Source organism: Notolepis coatsorum (genome assembly GCF_963971535.1).
Source record: "Notolepis coatsorum genome assembly, chromosome: 5".
Taxonomy (NCBI): Eukaryota; Metazoa; Chordata; class Actinopteri; order Aulopiformes; family Paralepididae; genus Notolepis; species Notolepis coatsorum.
In genome coordinates, this window is record NC_140169.1 from 202983377 (window position 1) to 203002902 (window position 19526).

At 42.2% G+C, this 19526-nt stretch overlaps 1 long non-coding RNA gene across 1 annotated transcript in view; it reads left to right on the top strand.

The window, feature by feature from the left end:
* The first annotated feature begins 316 nt into the window (after positions 1–316).
* Positions 317–19526, top strand: part of LOC311228101 — a 30446-nt gene continuing 11236 nt past the window's right edge. Inside the window, exons 1-2 of the long non-coding RNA XR_014619665.1 lie at positions 317–636; positions 17939–18076. This is a non-coding gene — a long non-coding RNA (uncharacterized lncRNA). The remainder of the gene's footprint in view (positions 637–17938; positions 18077–19526) is intronic.

Genomic DNA, 19526 nt, shown 5'->3' on the forward strand with positions numbered 1-19526 from the left:
GGCTGAGTGAATGCATCCCGCTAGTGAGTAGCCTTTCTCCTTCATAAGTAGTTTATGAAAGCCTGCTGTTTTTATACGTGTTGTTGCATAAACATCACTCCATCATGTCTCGGGACGATGTAAACAAGGTGGACAGGTACTCTCTCTGCAGCCTTCTGCCAGCAGCAGGGAGGGTGGAGGAGGAGGACTGTGTGGAATAACGGTTTGTGTTTGTGTGTGTGTGTGTGTGTGTGTGTGTGACAGTGTGTGTGTGTGTGTGTGCGTGTGACAGTGTGGAATTTAGTAAGATGGCTGCGGAGGAATAAGAAGAGGGAGTGATTGTGAAATCAGAAAACGGGTTGTTTATTATCTCTTACTTAAAGAAAGCCAGCGTGGCAGGTCGAAAGAAGAAGAACCGGGCTGTTTCCCCTTCGCGTCTCTGAATGCATATTTTCACAATATATATATGCATAATATTTTCTACCCCCCGGTCGTCCTCCTCCCAGCAACTGGGAGAGCGCCGATCGCCCGACTATACTGTACTGACAGTGTTGTTATAGCTAGCAGCTAACGTTAGCTTAGCAACCGTGGAAATCACTGCCTTGTAATCACTGACCACCACCACTCTTAAAAAAAGAAACCCTAAGGATGTAATAGGTGAGTCGTTTGTGTCTTGACAAGTGGGAATGTAAGCTACGATCGGTGAACGGTGCTGCTAATGTTTTCTAAATCACAACAACATTGTTAAAGCTAGCTAACTGTTAGATATTGGAACTGTGTGCAGATACTGTTTCTGACACTCAGCTACTAGCTAACCCCTTTCGTGACTGTGATGCACCGAAACCAACCTAGATTTACCCTGAAGGACTGATTCTGGCCGAACCGTTCGTTATACAAGTATTACAGCGAAATTCCAAAGGTACTCACAGTTGCACGAGGGTTTCGGACAGAGATACGGGATGGTTCGAAAGCTCGGCGTTGCTAATAAACATTTTAAATATTCTTTATAAACTGGTCAACACTGCTCAAAACGGCATTATTTCCGGCGTTGGCTGCCTGGTGTGATCATAGCGCATGCGCATCATGCACCCAACGCCGGAAATAGTGCAGTGTTGACCAGTTTATAAAACATATTTAAAATGTTTATTAGCAACGCCGAGCTTTCAAACCATCCCGTATCTCTGTCCGAAACCCTCGTGCAACCGTGAGTACCTTTGACATTTCTCTGTGATACTTGTATAACGAACGGTTCTGTTAGAACCAGTCCTTCAGGGTAAATCTAGGTTGGTTTCCTATTGAGGAGCAAGTGACTGTGGATTCACTCGGTGCATCACAGTCACGAAAGGGGCTAAGCTACTAGCTAGTTTAGCCTGAGCAGGCTTGCTGGAAGCTACATCAGGGCATTGATATGCATGAAGGGTTGCGATGCACACAACCAGCAACTATGCATGGTAATAATAATACGTATAGGTTAACATGGGAGGCATATATATAGACTATATGCAAGCAAGGTCAGTGGATACTGTAGCATAATAACATCATCGTTGAAATCCAAGGCAAACCGATGCATGGCTGGGACTTTGACACTCTCTAACGGTGGGTTTAGCTGGGTTTCTTTTATTAATGCTAAATGTAAAAACATTCGTCTATTACAGAATGGAATGTACAGGATCTCCTTCCCTTATTATTTGTTTACAATATGCATGTTTTTTTTTCTTTTTTCTTGTTTGGATGGCTCACTTCAACCATTGAGAGCCACCAGCTCATCATGATGCATTATGGACTGTGTGAACTATAACACACTTACATTTAAGCACCGTCTATAACCTACTAATTTACTTGACGAAATAAAAGCCCCACTGCATGACCAGACTCCTTGCTCGGGGCAATACTACTACTAAGGCCTTGACAGAGTTGAGTAAAGCTTTGTCACTGTTGGCCCTCCCTCATTCACTGGATCGAATGGCTCACTGGAGATATATCATAGCTGATCATAAATAGAGGCCAGCCTACAGTAACTAGAGCGTGACACTGTTTAAAGCCTAAACATCTCCTACTGTATGGCTGTGGGTCCAACTCCAGGCTCAGGTTAGAGTTGACTTTGGTGCTGTACTGTGTTCATTCACCAATCATTCACCATAGTGTCATCTAGTTAATTTGTTCCATAGACATATTTTTCCTGTCCTGTGTGACTGGACTTTGAGCTCTTCTCGCCTACATTTATGGTGCTAAAGAATCTGACCTGAAAGGAAAAGGCGATCTTTTGCATTTCACTTGTGGCTTCTTGAAACAATAAACTCTGAACTCTGACTCAATTGCCTAAACCCTATAGGCTCTGTTACCAATACTGTATGACTCTGAACTCTGTTGCCTATACTCAATGTAGTATACCTATACCTAGCACCTACTGCTTTCACTGTCTACTCCGTATGATAGCATGTAATGCTGTATACTATATATATATTTATTCTCACCACATACCTATATTCACACCTGTCTGTACTTACCTGCACATAGTCCTTTACTATATCTATCATTCTGTACATCCCCTTCTTTAGACTTAGCCTACTAGTTATGCTGCTGGCCAGTATGACTACTCCATACTGTCCTTATATCTGTATCACTGTACATTTTATACTACAACTCTGTACATAGTATACATCTGGTTAGCACTACACTCTGTACTGTAGTACTAATCTGTACATTTTGTACCCAGTTTAATCACCTCTACAATCTACATTGTATATTACTATTGCACTTTACTGCTACATTTGCACTCTGGTTGGATGCCAAACTTCTTTTCGTTGTACTGTACTGTATAATGACTGTACAGTACAGTCTGTAGGCTGTATAATGACAATACATTTTAATCTAATTTAATCTAATCTTTCATCAACAAGCTTGACTCAAGTTTTCAAGTTTCTGTTTTATTTGTCACATATAAGATTGGGCTTCATACAGTAAAAAAAGTAAAAAGAATAAGGACCAAACACAAACACTATACAAAATATTAGGGATGCTCGATATTGGCTTTTTTACCGATACCGATATTCCGATATTGTCCAACTCTTAATTTCCGATACCGATATCAACCGATACCGATATATGCAGGGTTTCCCACTACAAAAAACGGAATAATTTCAGGTAACTAATAATTTCACTGGATATATATATAACAAATATTGTTATTGTTTATTTAATTTTTTTAACCAATACCGATATTTTATATCACATTTTACTGCCGATATCGGCCGATAATATCGGTCGGCCGATAATATCGGACATCCCTACAAAATATACAATATACAAAACTAAGGTCCACCTCGTGAAATTGCAATGTATTTCCCCATTGCCCATTTCTAAATCGTCTAGTTTAAAACAAATAAAGCATGAACATTTGCCTGTGCATATTCATCCACAATCTATAGCTCAACATGAAAATATTCGCAATTAATCGTAAAAGAAAACTGCCGAATTTTATTTCAACCAGAAATGCTTAACATTTACATTTAGTCATTTAGCTGACGCTTTTAACCAAAGCGACTTACAAGTTCTGTACGACAAGTCATCAGGAAGGGCACAACTCTATCAGCTGAGTAACAATGTTCATCAAAGTGTTGAGTGCTACAGTGTAGGTGCCAAAAGGTATACAAAACTAAAGTACAAAATGCAAATATGAGGTATAGAGTGCAAATCATTGACTTGAGAATCAAGTGGTTTTGTTTTAAATAATGATACTTCCCTCAGCCAAATCATCATTTCGGACTGCACTTGACTAAAGACGCACTTCTTCAACCACTATCTGAAATAAAAATAGAAATCTAACCCTAACTAACTTTACTGTCATGCACTTGTCCTAATAATTAATAAACTAACCTACACTACACTGTAGCACTCAACACTTTGATGAACATTGTTACTCAGCTGATAGAGTTGTGCCCTTCCTGATGACTTGTCGTACAGAACTTGTAAGTCGCTTTGGATAAAAGTGTCAGCTAAATGACTAAATGTAAATGTAAAAATTTAAATGCATGAACACAGGGGCAGTAGGCTGTATTTTCAGGAAACTTGTTCTGTCTATAATTAGGCTACACGAAGCAGGTAGGCCTAGTAGCTTGCTCCGTCTATAATTAGGCTACAATAACATGAAGCAGGTAGGCCTAGTAGCTTGCTCCGTCTATAATTAGGCTACAATAACATGAAGCAGGTAGGCCTAGTAGCTTGCTCCGTCTATAATTAGGCTACAATAACATGAAGCAGGTAGGCCTAGTAGCTTGCTCTGTGGCAACTTTAGTCGGAACAGAAAGATCTCTCTCAATTCCCAGGGGTGGATTCAACCTATTTCGTTCTTATCTAATAAAAGGTCAGTTGCCTTCGGATCTACCCCTCTTGTCATAATGCAGCGTGGCTTGCTTCGGGTTCATCTGGCGCGTGAGAAGGAAGAAAAGGACTCTGAATTTTCTCTGCACGGACCCTACTGTAGCACGATAGTATCTAGGCTGGGCGAGCACAGCGTCTATTTTGTGTCGTAACGGGGGGGGGGGGGGGGGGGGGCAATTAAGGTATCCTTTGTCCCTCTTGTCATTAAGCCTTAAAGGATCACGCTAACATTATAGGAAATTAGTTTATCGTCTTCTCCAGAGAGAGACAAGAAGATGGATACCAGTTTCCTCTCTGTGCGGTCAGTAGAAAGCAATCGGGCTGCACGTTAGCCTAGCTTAGCACAATGAATGGAAGCGGACAGTGCCGGTTAGCCTAGGCATTGTCCAACTAACACCTCTCCCTGAAGGCCAAACGGCACTGTCCGCTTCCATTCATTGTGCTAAGCTAGGCACAGAGAGGAAACTGTCTGGTATAGATCTATCTATCTTGTCTCTCTCTGGAGAAGACAACGCGCTAATTTCCCCAAATGTTGCCGTGTTCCTTTAAAGTTGAGTCTGTGACTGACTGTCTGTCTGTCTGCACTGGAGGTTTTAAAGTTGAGACTGACTGACTGTCTGTCTGCACTGGAGGTTTTAAAGTTGAGTCTGTGACTGACTGTCTGTCTGCACTGGAGGTTTTAAAGTTGAGACTGTGACTGACTGTCTGTCTGCACTGGAGGTTTTAAAGTTGAGTCTGTGACTGACTGTCTGTCTGCACTGGAGGTTTTAAAGTTGAGACTGTGACTGACTGACTGTCTGTCTGCACTGGAGGTTTTAAAGTTGAGACTGTGACTGACTGTCTGTCTGCACTGGAGGTTTTAAAGTTGTGACTGACTGTCTGTCTGCACTGGAGGTTTTAAAGTTGAGTCTGTGACTGACTGTCTGTCTGCACTGGAGGTTTTAAAGTTGAGACTGTGACTGACTGTCTGTCTGCACTGGAGGTTTTAAAGTTGAGTCTGTGACTGACTGTCTGTCTGCACTGGAGGTTTTAAAGTTGAGTCTGTGACTGACTGTCTGTCTGCACTGGAGGTTTTAAAGTTGAGACTGTGACTGACTGTCTGTCTGCACTGGAGGTTTTAAAGTTGAGACTGTGACTGACTGTCTGTCTGCACTGGAGGTTTTAAAGTTGAGACTGTGACTGACTGTCTGTCTGCACTGGAGGTTTTAAAGTTGAGACTGTGACTGACTGTCTGTCTGCACTGGAGGTTTTAAAGTTGAGACTGTGACTGACTGTCTGTCTGCACTGGAGGTTTTAAAGTTGAGACTGTGACTGACTGTCTGTCTGCACTGGAGGTTTTAAAGTTGAGTCTGTGACTGACTGTCTGTCTGCACTGGAGGTTTTAAAGTTGAGTCTGTGACTGACTGTCTGTCTGCACTGGAGGTTTTAAAGTTGAGTCTGTGACTGACTGTCTGTCTGCACTGGAGGTTTTAAAGTTGAGTCTGTGACTGACTGTCTGTCTGTCTGCACTGGAGGTTTTAAAGTTGAGACTGTGACTGACTGTCTGTCTGTCTGTCTGCACTGGAGGTTTTAAAGTTGAGTCTGTGACTGACTGTCTGTCTGCACTGGAGGTTTTAAAGTTGAGTCTGTGACTGACTGTCTGTCTGCACTGGAGGTTTTAAAGTTGAGACTGTGACTGACTGTCTGTCTGCACTGGAGGTTTTAAAGTTGAGACTGTGACTGACTGTCTGTCTGCACTGGGGGTTTTAAAGTTGAGACTGTGACTGACTGTCTGTCTGCACTGGAGGTTTTAAAGTTGAGACTGTGACTGACTGTCTGTCTGCACTGGAGGTTTTAAAGTTGAGACTGTGACTGACTGTCTGTCTGCACTGGAGGTTTTAAAGTTGAGTCTGTGACTGACTGTCTGTCTGCACTGGAGGTTTTAAAGTTGAGTCTGTGACTGACTGTCTGTCTGCACTGGAGGTTTTAAAGTTGAGACTGTGACTGACTGTCTGTCTGCACTGGAGGTTTTAAAGTTGAGTCTGTGACTGACTGTCTGTCTGCACTGGAGGTTTTAAAGTTGAGTCTGTGACTGACTGTCTGTCTGCACTGGAGGTCTTCCGCGGTCACAGGAGGCCCCCCTCCTCCAGGTGTGCTGCTTCTGCTACTGCTGCTACCTTGAACGTCCTTGCTGCTGCCGGTGCTTCAGCAGGAACTGTTTGCCACATCCTTTACAGACGAGACTGGGTCACGTGACCGTACCCCTCAGACCTCTCTCTGCGCTTGCCCTTGTTTCCATGAGAGGGCTGGTAAGGCCTAACAAAAATAATAGTTGGTTTCAGGTTGGTTGTCAGTTTGGCCATGGGTAGGTAGGGAATTTTTTTTTTTTTTTTTTTTTTTTTTTTTTTTATATATTCTTTCCCACGGCGACTATGGATAGGGAATTTCTTTATTTAATTAACCCTTTCACTGCCACACGACAGAAGGTTAGCCCTTTACTATCACACAACCGACGGCGATGCTCCATCATTAGCATCATTAGATCATCCGCGGAGCTAATGATGCTAATGATGGAGCATCGCCGTCGGTTGTGTGATAGTAAAGGGCTAACCTTCTGTATTGTCACAGTGAAAGGGTTAACCGGCTGTCGTGTGGCAGTGAAAGGGTTAAAATGTTCACAACAACATGGATGCATGTACTCTGCCAGCATGTTTAATATCCATAATACTAAATGTTTGACTAAGATTTCTATGAAACTTTATTCTTAAAAAAAAAAAAAAAAAAAAAAAAAAAAACGATTTTTTTTTTTTTTTAATATATAATTTTTTTTTAAAACTCATAAAATATATTGGGTCGCACCTAAATCGGCAGGGTCGGTCGGCAACCTGAAACCAACCATTATTTTTGTTAGGCCTAAAGAAGAGAAGGAGGAGAAGAGAAATATAGCCCTTCTTGTGCTGCTCATCTGAATAATCCCAGGGAGAAACATTCCTGCCACCCACCACGCCGGTCCCTGTGGTTCTTGTGGTTTCGCGCCGTTGCTCAATAAACGACGCCGATTTGATTCAATATACAAGGGTGGTTTATGTTTTAAAACGTCACATATTGGGAGGTGTAGTGGTTTATGACATTGCTGGTTCCGGCCGGTCCACCTCGCGAAATCGCAATGTATTTCCCCATTGCCCATTTCTAAATCGTCTAGTTTAAAACAAATAAAGCATGGACATTTGCCTGTGCGTATTCATCAACAATCTATAGCTCAACATGAAAATATTCGCAATTAATCGTAAAAGAAAACTGCCGAATTTGATTTCAACCAGAAATGCTTAAAGGTCCCATGCATTATAAATGGCCTTTTCCAGTGTTTAAGATAAGATAAGATAAGATATTCCTTTATTGATCCCCTTGGGGAAATTCAGGCATCATAGCAGCATGGGGGAAGGGGGGGGGGGGGGGGGTACAGGTAGTAAGAACAACACAAGCAGTGTAAACAAATGGGTCAATATAATTTACTATTTAACTAACTGAAATATATATTCGCAGTATTTACAGTGTCACATAAGTTGCAGTATGCATAAGGTACTGGTAGTGTTATAATTTACTATCTAACTAACTGAAATATACATTATTCACAGTATCACAGTATCCACATAAGGTGCAGTATGCCTAAGGTAGTGTTATTGTCCTCCTTGGGTTCCTATTAGTTCTAGGTCGATGTCTGGCAGCAGTCCTTGCCCACTGTTGTGGAGCCTGATGGCCGCTGGTATGAAGGACTGTCCGAGGCGGTTAGTTGAGTGTCGGGGGTGGGGTATGAGTCTGTGGCTGAACGTGCTTCTCATCTTGACTAGCTCGTCGTAGAGAGGGTGGGAGGGGTTCTCCAGGATGGCAGCCAGCTTCCTTCTCATCCCCCTCTCTGCCATCACCTCTAGTCTAGGTAGCTCGACTCCCACCACGGAGCTAGCCTTCCTCACCAGCTTGTTGAGCTTGTTGGTGTCCCTTGAGTTGATGTAGCCTCCCCAGCATGCCACAGCATAGAAGAGGACGCTGGCCACTACAGACTGGTAAAATGACTGCAGCAGTCTATTGCACACGTTGAAGGACCTGAGTCTCCTCAGGAAGAACAGCCTGCTCTGTCCCTTCCTGTAGAGGGCCTCTGTGTTATCCGACCAGTCCAGTTTATTGTTCAGGTGTACCCCAAGGAACTTATGAGTCCACCGACCACCTCCACCTCCTCCCCTCGGATGGTGATGGGAATCGGGGGGGGCCTCTTCTTGCCCCTCCGGAAGTCCACCACCAGCTCCTTGGTCTTACTGGTGTTGAGTTGGAGGTGGTTGCTGTCGCTCCACCCCACAAAGCTCCCCACCAGGGCTCTGTACTCCTCATCGGTGATGTAGCTTACGAGGGAGGAGTCGTCGGAGAACTTCTGCAGGTGGCACCCGCTTGAGTTGCGGCAGAAGTCTGAGGTATAGAGGGTGAAGAGGAAGGGTGACAGCACAGTTCCTTGGGGGGCGCCGGTGTTGCTCACCAGTACGTCAGACTGACTGTCCTTTAGTCTGACGTACTGCGGTCTCTCAGTGAGGTAGTCCTTGATCCAGGCCACCAAGCCGTGCTCCAGCTGCATCGCAGAGAGCTTCTCCGCTAGCAGTGACTGCTGGATGGTGTTGAAGGCGCTGGAGAAATAAAAAAATCAAAGCATTGCAAAGTTTTTCAAAGTTTAGCATTGTTTCCTAGCAATGGGGGATTATATAAATGTGGTCTGTGTCTCTAATTATCATATTGACTCATCAGTCTATTCTCGAGTTCACGAGATCTTCCCTCACTCAACTAAGCCATTCTGATTTGACTGTTTTGCTGACGTGAATACTACTGGTTGTAGTCACCGCCCACAATTCGCTCAACAACAGAGCAGTGAAATTACTTCCTCAAACAGAGGGTGCGACAGACAGCAGAGAACGAGAGAGAGCGATAGAGAGGGAGAGAGAGAGAGAGGGACCGCGGCGCAGGAGTGTGTGTAAATGTGTGTGCGCCGTGGGGATGGGTCTTCTCCCCGCAGTCGGGAGCACTCCATATCACTGTCAAAATATCTTTGCGCACGCTCCCACGCGCACGCCCGTATTCCGATCCGTGCAATAATATTCACAGAGGTATATATTGTCATTTGAAACAAGTAGGGCTGTCTTAAATACTTCGAAGCTTCGAAGCTTCGTTCGATGGCACAAGCTTCGAATTTACTTCGGTGTGTGTGTGTGTGTGTGTGTGTGTGTGTGTGTGTGTGTGTGTGTGTGTGTGTGTGTGTGTGTGTGTGTGTGTGTGTGTGTGTGTGTGTGTGTGTGTGTGTGTGTGTGTGTGTGTGTGTGTGTGTGTGTGTGTGTGTGTGTGTGTGTGTGTGTGTGTGTGTGTGTGTGTGTGTGTGTGTGTGTGTGTGTGTGTGTGTGTGTGTGCGCCTTGTAGAATTCCACACATAAGAAAGAAAGATACTGGGATGAATAAACAAAATAGGAAATAAAATGTAGAAATGCATGCAATACTAGGGCTGACCTTCGAAGCTTTTTTTGGCAATCGAAGCTTCGGGGCCGAGCTTCGATTTTAATTCGAAGCTTCGAAAAAAAATAAAAAAATATATAATTTTTTTATCTTATGTTGTGGGACTTGTACAGCACTTCTATAAACTTTGTTGTTTTTAAATGTGCTCTATAAATAAAGTGGGTTGGATTAATTAAGTAGCCCCTTTCGTGACTGAGCCAACAAGGTTTCACTCGGCTGTGTGATTTAATTCAAGGTGGATCGCTGTTGTTGTTTGAACAACTTCAGATTTCATGGGAACTACCAATCCCCCAAATCAAGAATGTTTAAGATGAATGAAGTAAGATTTAGATTATTTGAAATATGGCCTGTGTAAACTATGCACAGAATTATGTCAGTCTACAAGGTCCGGATTCTACATGGTCCGGCAATGTAGACCTTGTAGACTCCACTACAGACCAATTATCAGTGAATGTTCATGCATTTTTAAGAAGGGCAACTTCCACAAAAAAACAAAGAACTCACCAAAACATCTCAGTAGCACCTTATCTAAATTTTATTTCCTATTTTGTTTATTCATCCCAGTATCTTTCTTTCTTATGTGTGGAATTCTACAAGGCATGTAGGTGTATATGTATTTGAGGATGATATCCTTCAAACAGGCAATAGTGATGATATAATTTGGGCAGTGCTGAGCTGGGTTACTTTCCTCCAGTGTATTTGTCCCCCGGCCCCACCCAATGGCCCCATATATGCGCACGCGCACGCACACACACACGCACGCACGCACGCACGCACGCACGCACGCACGCACGCACGCACGCACGCACGCACACACACACACACACACACACACACACACACACACACACACACACACACACACACACATTTAGTCATTTAGCTGACGCTTTTATCCAAAGCGACTTACAAGTTCTGTACGACAAGACAGCAAGAAGGGTACAACTCTTATCAGCTGAGTAACAATGTTACAGTGTAGGTTAGTTTATTAGGAAAAGTGCATGACAGTAAGGTTAGTCACGGTTAGATTATTATTTTTTTTTTTTAATCATTTCAGATAATGGTTGAATAAGTGAGTCTTTAGTCGACGGCGAAAGATTGGACGGGATTCGGCTGTCCTAACTGAGATGGGTAGTTCTCACACACACACACACACACACATGCACACACACAAATCGAAGTAAAAAAAAAAAATAGATTTTTTTTTTCTCCTTTTTTCCTTTTTTTTTTTTTTTAAACTTCGATTTTTTTTTAATGTTCGAAGCTTGTGCCATCGAACGAAGCTTCGAAGTATTTAAGACAGCCCTATGCAATACATAAATAAATAATCTCCATATATGAAATATAACATTTAGATAAGGTGCTACTGAGATGTTTTGGTGAGTTCTTTGTTTTTTTGTGGAAGTTGCCCTTCTTAAAAATGCATGAACATTCACTGATAATTGGTCTGTAGTGGAGTCTACAAGGTCTACATTGCCGGACCATGTAGAATCCGGCCATATTTCAAATAATCAAAATCTTAACTTCATTCATCTTAAACATTCTTGATTTGGGGGATTGGTAGTTCCCATGAAATCTGAAGTTGTTCAAACGACAACAGCGATCCACCTTGAATTAAATCACACAGCCGAGTGAAACCTTGTTGGATGCGTCACAGTCACGAAAGGGGCTACTTAATTAATTAATCCAACCCACTTTATTTATAGAGCACATTTAAAAACAACAAAGTTTACGAAAGTGCTGTACAAGTCCCACAACATGAGATAAAAAAAAAAAAAAAATATTAAAAAAAAAAAATTAAACCCCTATTTTTTTTTTTTTTTTTTTTTTCTCGAAGCTTCGAATTAAAATCGAAGCTCGGCCCCGAAGCTTCGATTGCCAAAAAAAGCTTCGAAGGTCAGCCCTAGAAACAAGTTACCAATGCATTGTCCCGTGGGATTATGCCCCCCGCGGCGAAATTTATTAGTATTCCCATCAATCTCTCCATCTCTCTCTCTGTCTGCCAGTCGCAGACTGTGTGGGTGACTGTCACTCAAAGCGCTTATGGGCGGAGCCCAGCACAAACAGCATGAAATCCTGAGGTCGAAATTATTTGCTTTTGAGTACTTGATTAAAAATATAAAACAATGAATTTTTTTTAAAGAGATTTTACAGATGTGTTCCATAGACTCACAGGAATTGTGTAAAGTTGCCCAAATAGTGCAAGGAATAGCAATGCATGGGACTTTTAAACAATAATGTTAGTGATAGAAGGGAACAAATTTTGTGCAAAAATGGAAAACTTTCCAATGTTCATGAGGCAGAATTGTTACAATAGCCGATAATCCATTTCCCCAAGGCCTAACAAAAATAATGGGTTGGTTCCGGTTGCCGACCGACCCTGCCGATATAGGTGGGACCCAATTTATAATCTTTTTTTTTTTTTTACAATAAAGTTTCATAAAAATCTTAGTCAAACCTTTAGTATTATGGATATTAAACATGCTGGCAGAGTACATGCATCCATGTTGTTGTGAACATTTTAATTAAATAAAGAAATTCCCTATCCATAGTCGCCGTGGGAAAAAATTTAATAAAAAATAAAATAAAATAAATCCATCTATCCATGGCCTTAACTGACAACCAACAGGAACCAAACAATATTTTCTTTTATGCCCAATGATAAACCCCTATACGGGTGGACCTTGCGGGCGGTCCAAAGTGACGTCAGACTACACCTCCCTATACACTATACAGGGTGGTTCTCAGGGCTGTACGCTAAGCTTTTTCACTAGGGGCACACTTGCCCCTAAATGAGAAATTTAGGGGCAAAAAATATTTTTTAGGGGCAAATTTTTAAATAACAATTTTACCATTATTTATATCGATTGTTTTTATATAATTTTTTTTTAATAAAATATATATATTATATAATCATACTTGTAGTTGTATTATCTGCGAGACATCGCCACCACGCAACAAGTCTAAATGCTCGCTATATGCAACCAGCTCCACTGTCTGTGTGTACTGAGTAGCCTCCAGCTACGGCCAGGATTCTCCGGAGCTGCAGCTGGGCCCTATACTGTAGCCTCCAGCTACGGCCAGGATTCTCCGGCGCTGCAGCTGCTCCCTATTGACTATATTCAGCGTGCCCTCAGCTCGAATACGCATCGACTCAGTGTTATAAGACATTGATATCAGGACGGAGCTATCTGAACTATTTAGTTTAAAACCTGTTCCACCCCAGGTGAAATCTGCATAAAATGTATACCTATGGTAAATGGAATATTGCTCCACTTCTACAAGGGCTATTTGCATATTCTTGGTATCTAGGAACATCTATGGACCTCAATGAATGTATTCTCAGTGTCAGAAATATTGTGTCTATTACTAGGCTTGCTTAAATTCTGATGAAACAAAGGAAAATATGAATTATGATTTCTTTTCATCTTTGACAGTGAATAAAACCATGATAATAATGACCAAACTTAAAAAACTGCCACTGAGCTAATTCAGTACCCTCTTGAGATCATGTGTACAAAAGATCTAAGGAAATTAATAAAGGGAAGATGATAAAATTGAAGGTTTTGTATATACAGTACTGAATTCTCCCATCCGGACCAATGCAATTTGAAATATTATTATAGAATATAGAATATATGCTTATACATTACCTTATTATAGCCAATTCGCACATTTATATATATATACATATAGTATCTTTCAAATGGCCGAGTTCAATTTGGATATAGTATCACCAGGCATGTATAATAACATATACAGATATTTAATGTAATCGACTGTACTTTTTTATTTCTCCCACAGTGTAATCATTTTGTAACTAATTTCAGATCTAATTATTCCTACATGATTACAATAGTGTGGAGAAACTGACTGTGTTTCAATATTTGTCAAAAACGTTACCTTTTGTAGCTTATTATCGCGAATCATAACAATTATTGATATGATTCATTCAAATGCCGAACTTTGAACGACCATAGCGGACCATGGGAAGTGTAGTTTTGAGAAATTCCGACGCTGGCAGATAGCTGGCGAGGCGCTCTTCAAAATGGCCGCAAAAAAACTACAATTCCCATGGTTCAACATTTCCATTTACGCTTCAGCGTCAAAAACGCGAGTGAAAAATAAAAACTTAAAATGATATAAACTCACTTTTAACCTATTGCTAAACTATTGCCAACCTAACGTTTTACATTCTACATGTATTTGTGACATAGTAGTGATAATAATACTTGAAAACGTTTGATTTTAAAAACGTTAAATTATTGCATCACTCATAAAAATACTAATATATGATAATAATGTCAAAAAGGGGTCGGTACCGTGGCCGTGGGGTGGAACAGGTTAATGGGACGTTTCGTTTTGAACAGTAAGCTAACGCAAGCTATCATGCACTACTAGACTTACTGGAGCATTTGTTGATAGCTATCAGTAGCTAGCCGGCTGGCAGGCTCACCGAGGTCCCAGTGTTTACAACAGCCACGGGTGCGAGAGGGCTGGAGGAGGAGCAGATGCCACATCTCTCTCCGTGTGTCTGAGTTCAGTCCAGTTCGGCTCACTATAGGAGGTCGAACAACGCGTCGAAAATATGAAGCAATACTAACTTTACTTTTCTTCATAGCTAAATCAGACAGTCAGCCAGTCTATCAGAGTGAGTGCTCAGTCGATTGTTCCCGCTGATCATACCTGCTGAGTGCTCACTGCTCAGCTCGCGTGAGTGACGTCATCGCGTCATCACACGCCTTGGATAATTTAGGAGTGAAATGCGAATCCAAGGCTTGAAAGCACTACTCGCAAGCCCGCCCCCAGATAATATTTACCAATCGCAACGGCCAATTAAAGGGGCAATTCGCGACGATATCATCGCAGTGTACATCCCTGGTTCTGTTTTAAAACGTCACATATTGTAGAAAGAGGGATTTCTATTTTTTTTTTTTTTTTATTATAAAGCAGATCTAGGTGCTGTAATACTGTGAAGGTATAAACTGTGTCTTTTGATTTGAGCCATTTGGACTTCCATAACATTTTTGATACGTCATTGCATGGGTGGTCCTTGACTTGCGTGTCTTTGTTTTTCAAGAAGACTGCTTGCTGCTTGTAAACTTTCCACCGGAATTCATTCACTATATAAATATGTCCCTGACAGCATTTTAGTTGAGAAACAGGATATGCAAATTGCTGGATCTTAAATCATCATGTTTGATTGGCAACGCCTAGTTTTGACAGTTCGATCTGAATTCCGTGAGCCAGGTGCGCCGTCGGGAGTTGGAGGCACGCGTGGGAAGAAGCAGCTCGTTTGCATTTAAAGCTACAGAAACGGCCTGATGAGAACAGGACTGAAACAGAGGGGGATTAGAGGCTGATAGAGTTATTTTCAACAATAGAAACTTGTTGAAACAAAGTATAATATGGGACCTTTAACTCAAGCATCCCATAATTAAGCAACAAAACCTGACCTCTTGCTTTGGCTTTGCAGTGTGTCCATGTGGGGGGGAGACTCAGGAGTGGCTCAGGACGTGGAGTGGGCTGGTAATCTGAATGTTCCCGGTTTGATTCCGACTCCTCCGACTACTTTGGGCAGCCGAAGAGTGTTTCCGCGTCTCTGATTGGCCAGGTCATTTCTGGTCATGTGACATGTACGCCCAATCGTGGGACCGCAAGTTTCTACAGTGGTTAAGCTTAGGCGCTCGTTCGAAGTCGGTTAAGGTTAGAGTTTGTCTTAGAGCATGGCGATAGAACGCCAGGTAGTTTGCAGGCTGTTAGACCCGGAAATAGGCGCAGAACTTGCTGTCCCACGATTGGCGCACATGTCACATGACCAATCAGAGCACAAAACTCGAACGTGGAAGCACTCTTCGTGTTACAAAGGGTCAGATTAAACCGAATATATATATTTATTACTTGAGATATATTGTATAATATTTGTATATCGTCTGATATCCCTTGTATATTCTTTGTATATATACACGGAATATCCCTTTACCTAGGTACAAGCCAGACCATAATATTCGTTCTCCTATTGGACAGCGACCCCTAGGCGCCAACGACCATACCCCCAATGGCGAGTTCAAAGCCACCGCCAAGGCTTGTCTCAACATGTCCAGGTTTGCGCAGTAATACGAGACAGAACTGAGGTTGGCACTAGATAATTCACCTTACGTATAAATACGGCGCAGGTGGAAACAGCAGCACTTCGTTCAGTTCGTTCAGTTCATTCAGTTCATCATTCGTTCAAAGTAACGTATCGTCTTATCCCAAAGTTGAAGCCTTCACCACGAGTCAACGACCAAGTGAAGTGAGCAACCTTGCGTCTAAATAGAGCACTTAGAACCGCGTGCGAATAGGATAGTAAAAGTGTCAGAGCTTAGTGAAATAACGTCAAGTTTGACCTAGTTAAATGTGAAGTACCGTGCACAGGAGAATCTACACCAGCGAATGCAGAGCCTTTTCCGGCTGGATTATATTGCTTTTGGTACTGTGGCTGCTGGAGCAGAGAACCGTCTACCCCACTGCTGTGTGGGATCTACCCGTGAGGAGCATCACTCGAGCCCGTCTCTAGGAATAGCATCTAGTATAGCATCAGGAACAGTGTATTGCACTACTAAAGCTACCTAGCATGTCCTATATGCTCTGTAAATACTAATGTACAGATACCGAGATGGCACACCATGTACCTGTTTATTGCACTGTTTTATTGGATTCTATTAATATGTTGTACCACTGTATTTTATTGGATTCTATTATATGTTGTACCACTGTATTGCACATCGTCGCGGGCAAGACCAGCCGCATTTCATTGTATACCTGTATGCCGTGACAATTAAAACTCTTGACTTGACTTGACTTGACTTGAAGAGGCTGGCTGGCTTTCATCCATGCTGTCGTGCATACTTGGATTATAGCTGCTGCTTTTGTCTGCCGATCGAGGGGAGTATATGTACCGCCTCCCGTAGCTGGAGCTTATTGATTCCTCGTTGATCCAGACTTTTGCATTCGAACATTCCTCTCCCCTGCTGGCTTACAACCGGAGGGAACCCCTTAGTATCTCCAGCTGACTACGAGTGTGCCTTATGTAATTCTTATGCTACAGGTGGTATTCAATTATACCCATCTTAATATGCTCATGGACTTACGCTCTTGACCTACTTAAGTGTTCTTCGCCATATAAGCGCAATTCATAATTCTCCATATTGTAACTTATCGTTGCTTGCTTAATAATAAATCCCTCAAAATAGAACTTTAGTGTCATTGAAGTATTCTTGTGTGGGTGTTCACCATATATACCGTGTACTGTATGGCCAGTAATTAAAGTACATAACTAAGTAGTGGTTTAATAATACCATACTCTCAATACAGTCAGGGAATTGTACCCCTCAGTTACACTTCGGCTGCCCAAAGTATTCACAAGTATAGACACTTAACCCCTAACTGCTCCCAAGGAGCAGATTGGCACCTTGCATGGTCGCCTCCACCATCTGTGATTGTGTGTGAGTGAACGGGTGAATGTGAGGCATAAGTTGTAACATGCTTTGGATAAAACCGCTCTATAAATACAGTCCATTTACCATGTGAAAAATATATACAATAAAACGGCCTGCGGTTGTCTATGTTCATAAGTAATGATTTGTTATTTTCCCTTGTGCATTTAGCAATAGAGCTGCAACATGTAATGGAAACTTTCACTCCACCTCTCTACAAGACATGACCTGTGTCGTACAGTACCAACACTGAATAGAATTATAAATACTTTATGCATCCCAAGGGAAATCTGGCACTACAAATCGCTCACGGTAAACATTTGGGTAGACAAAAACAAAAGTCACGAATGAGAATACAAATAAGCCTAAGAATAAAATACGATCTGGGATATACATTTCCTATGTTACATTCTAATATAAAATATACAGTGAAAAATATACAGAAATACATTTAGTGTAAAATTGTAAGTCCAGGAAGATGGTACTGTCACCCTGTGCTCAGTGATGCAGTGAGGCACAGGGATGCATTGGCAATGTCATAAAAACTGAAAAGCCCATTTTCTTGTTCGCTCCCCCAGATAAGCGGTTCTCGAGTGAAGCCGATCACCCCAGCGAGCGTCTGCAACAGCTGGGGGACATGAGCTGAGGATCTCCCTCCTCGTGGACCAGAGCCGGCGTGAAGGTCTAGACTCCGCGCTGCGAAGCAAAGTGCTCAGGTACGACGGTTAGTTATTCATAGACGCTTGGCTCTCGCTCTCTCGCTCTCTCGCTTCCTGCCGGTTGGTGCATGTCGCCGATGTGAGGCCTTACGATAACCTACTTTCTGCTCTCGGAGCTCGTCCCCCAGCCAAGTTCAGCAGTCATGTTGTTGCCGCTGCTGCTGCTGCTGTGGTCTGCAGAGGCAGTGGCTGGGTGGAGGAACACAACACTGCTGTTGTGATGGATACAATATTGTGACCGAGCCCAGCAGTTTGTGGCACAAGTCTCCCTTGTAATCTTTTCAGATTTTTTTTACAGATTGTGAAAAGTACAGAATGTAAAGCTTTCAAATGATGTGTGAAAATATTTTGAAGAAGAGATGCTTATTTGAATATAGTTAAACCTCAAGTCTCAGAGCAGAGAAAAACTGAGAAAACCCCAGTCTAAAGTCCGGCTGCATTTTTAACACTTTGGCAGTCGGGTACTAGTTTTTTTTTATTTTTATTTTTTTAAACAAAGGTTTTTACTATTTAGACTAAGATACTATAACTGTTAGCTGTTACAGTAAATATGTTCTTAAACATTCAAACTGTGATAATATGGAGAGAGAAAAAAACGGACATACCTCCCCCCCCCCCCGGTCACCATTGTTATCAATTGTTTTGGGTTCAGATGGAAAAAATAATGAACTCAAATCTTTTTTTCCCTTTGCCAATATCTAGGTTGTGGACGAGGAGTATGTTTTCACATGTCTCCTCCCTCACATCGCTGCTGCCACGTTCACTTTCACACCACGACCCTACTTTGGTTTGAGAGGGTCGTCTTGAGTCACAGAACATGGATAGATTACTACCCCTCGTTATCCAGGCGTTCAACTTTCATGTGACGAGTTAGATCAACCAAGAGGGAGGGGGGGGGGGGGGGGACTTGTACATTCCACTGATCCGGTCTGATCTCCCTCAAGCAAAGGATTTCAGTCGCTAGTGCACTAACCAGTCACCGTGAACTATCGGCAAGGCGTGGCTACATCCCTTCAGCTCCGAGACCCCAAATGGGACGATTCTCCACATGATACGAACGAACGAGACGTCCAGTTTGATAAGACTGGGTACCAGAGTGAGATTTATTCAATACAGATCCGTTCCCAGGCTGAAAGAGTTTTAAGATCCCTTGATTTAATATCAAGAACCAGTACAATGATGTTAAAGAAAAAGCTTTTTGTGGAATGTGTAATTTTCTTCAACTTCAGACGTATAATTTAATTTGTTTCGTTTTTTAGTGCACCCTCTCTTGAGCACAGCCAACTCTCAGTATGTTGAGGGGGTGTGGACCTCTGATCATTGAATCATATTACACAAAGCTTTCAACAACAACAATGCATGGGACCAGTGTGATCGGTTGCTATTAGGGGTGTAACGATGCGACCTCACAACGATTAAATTAGATTACGATTCTTCAGGCAACTAT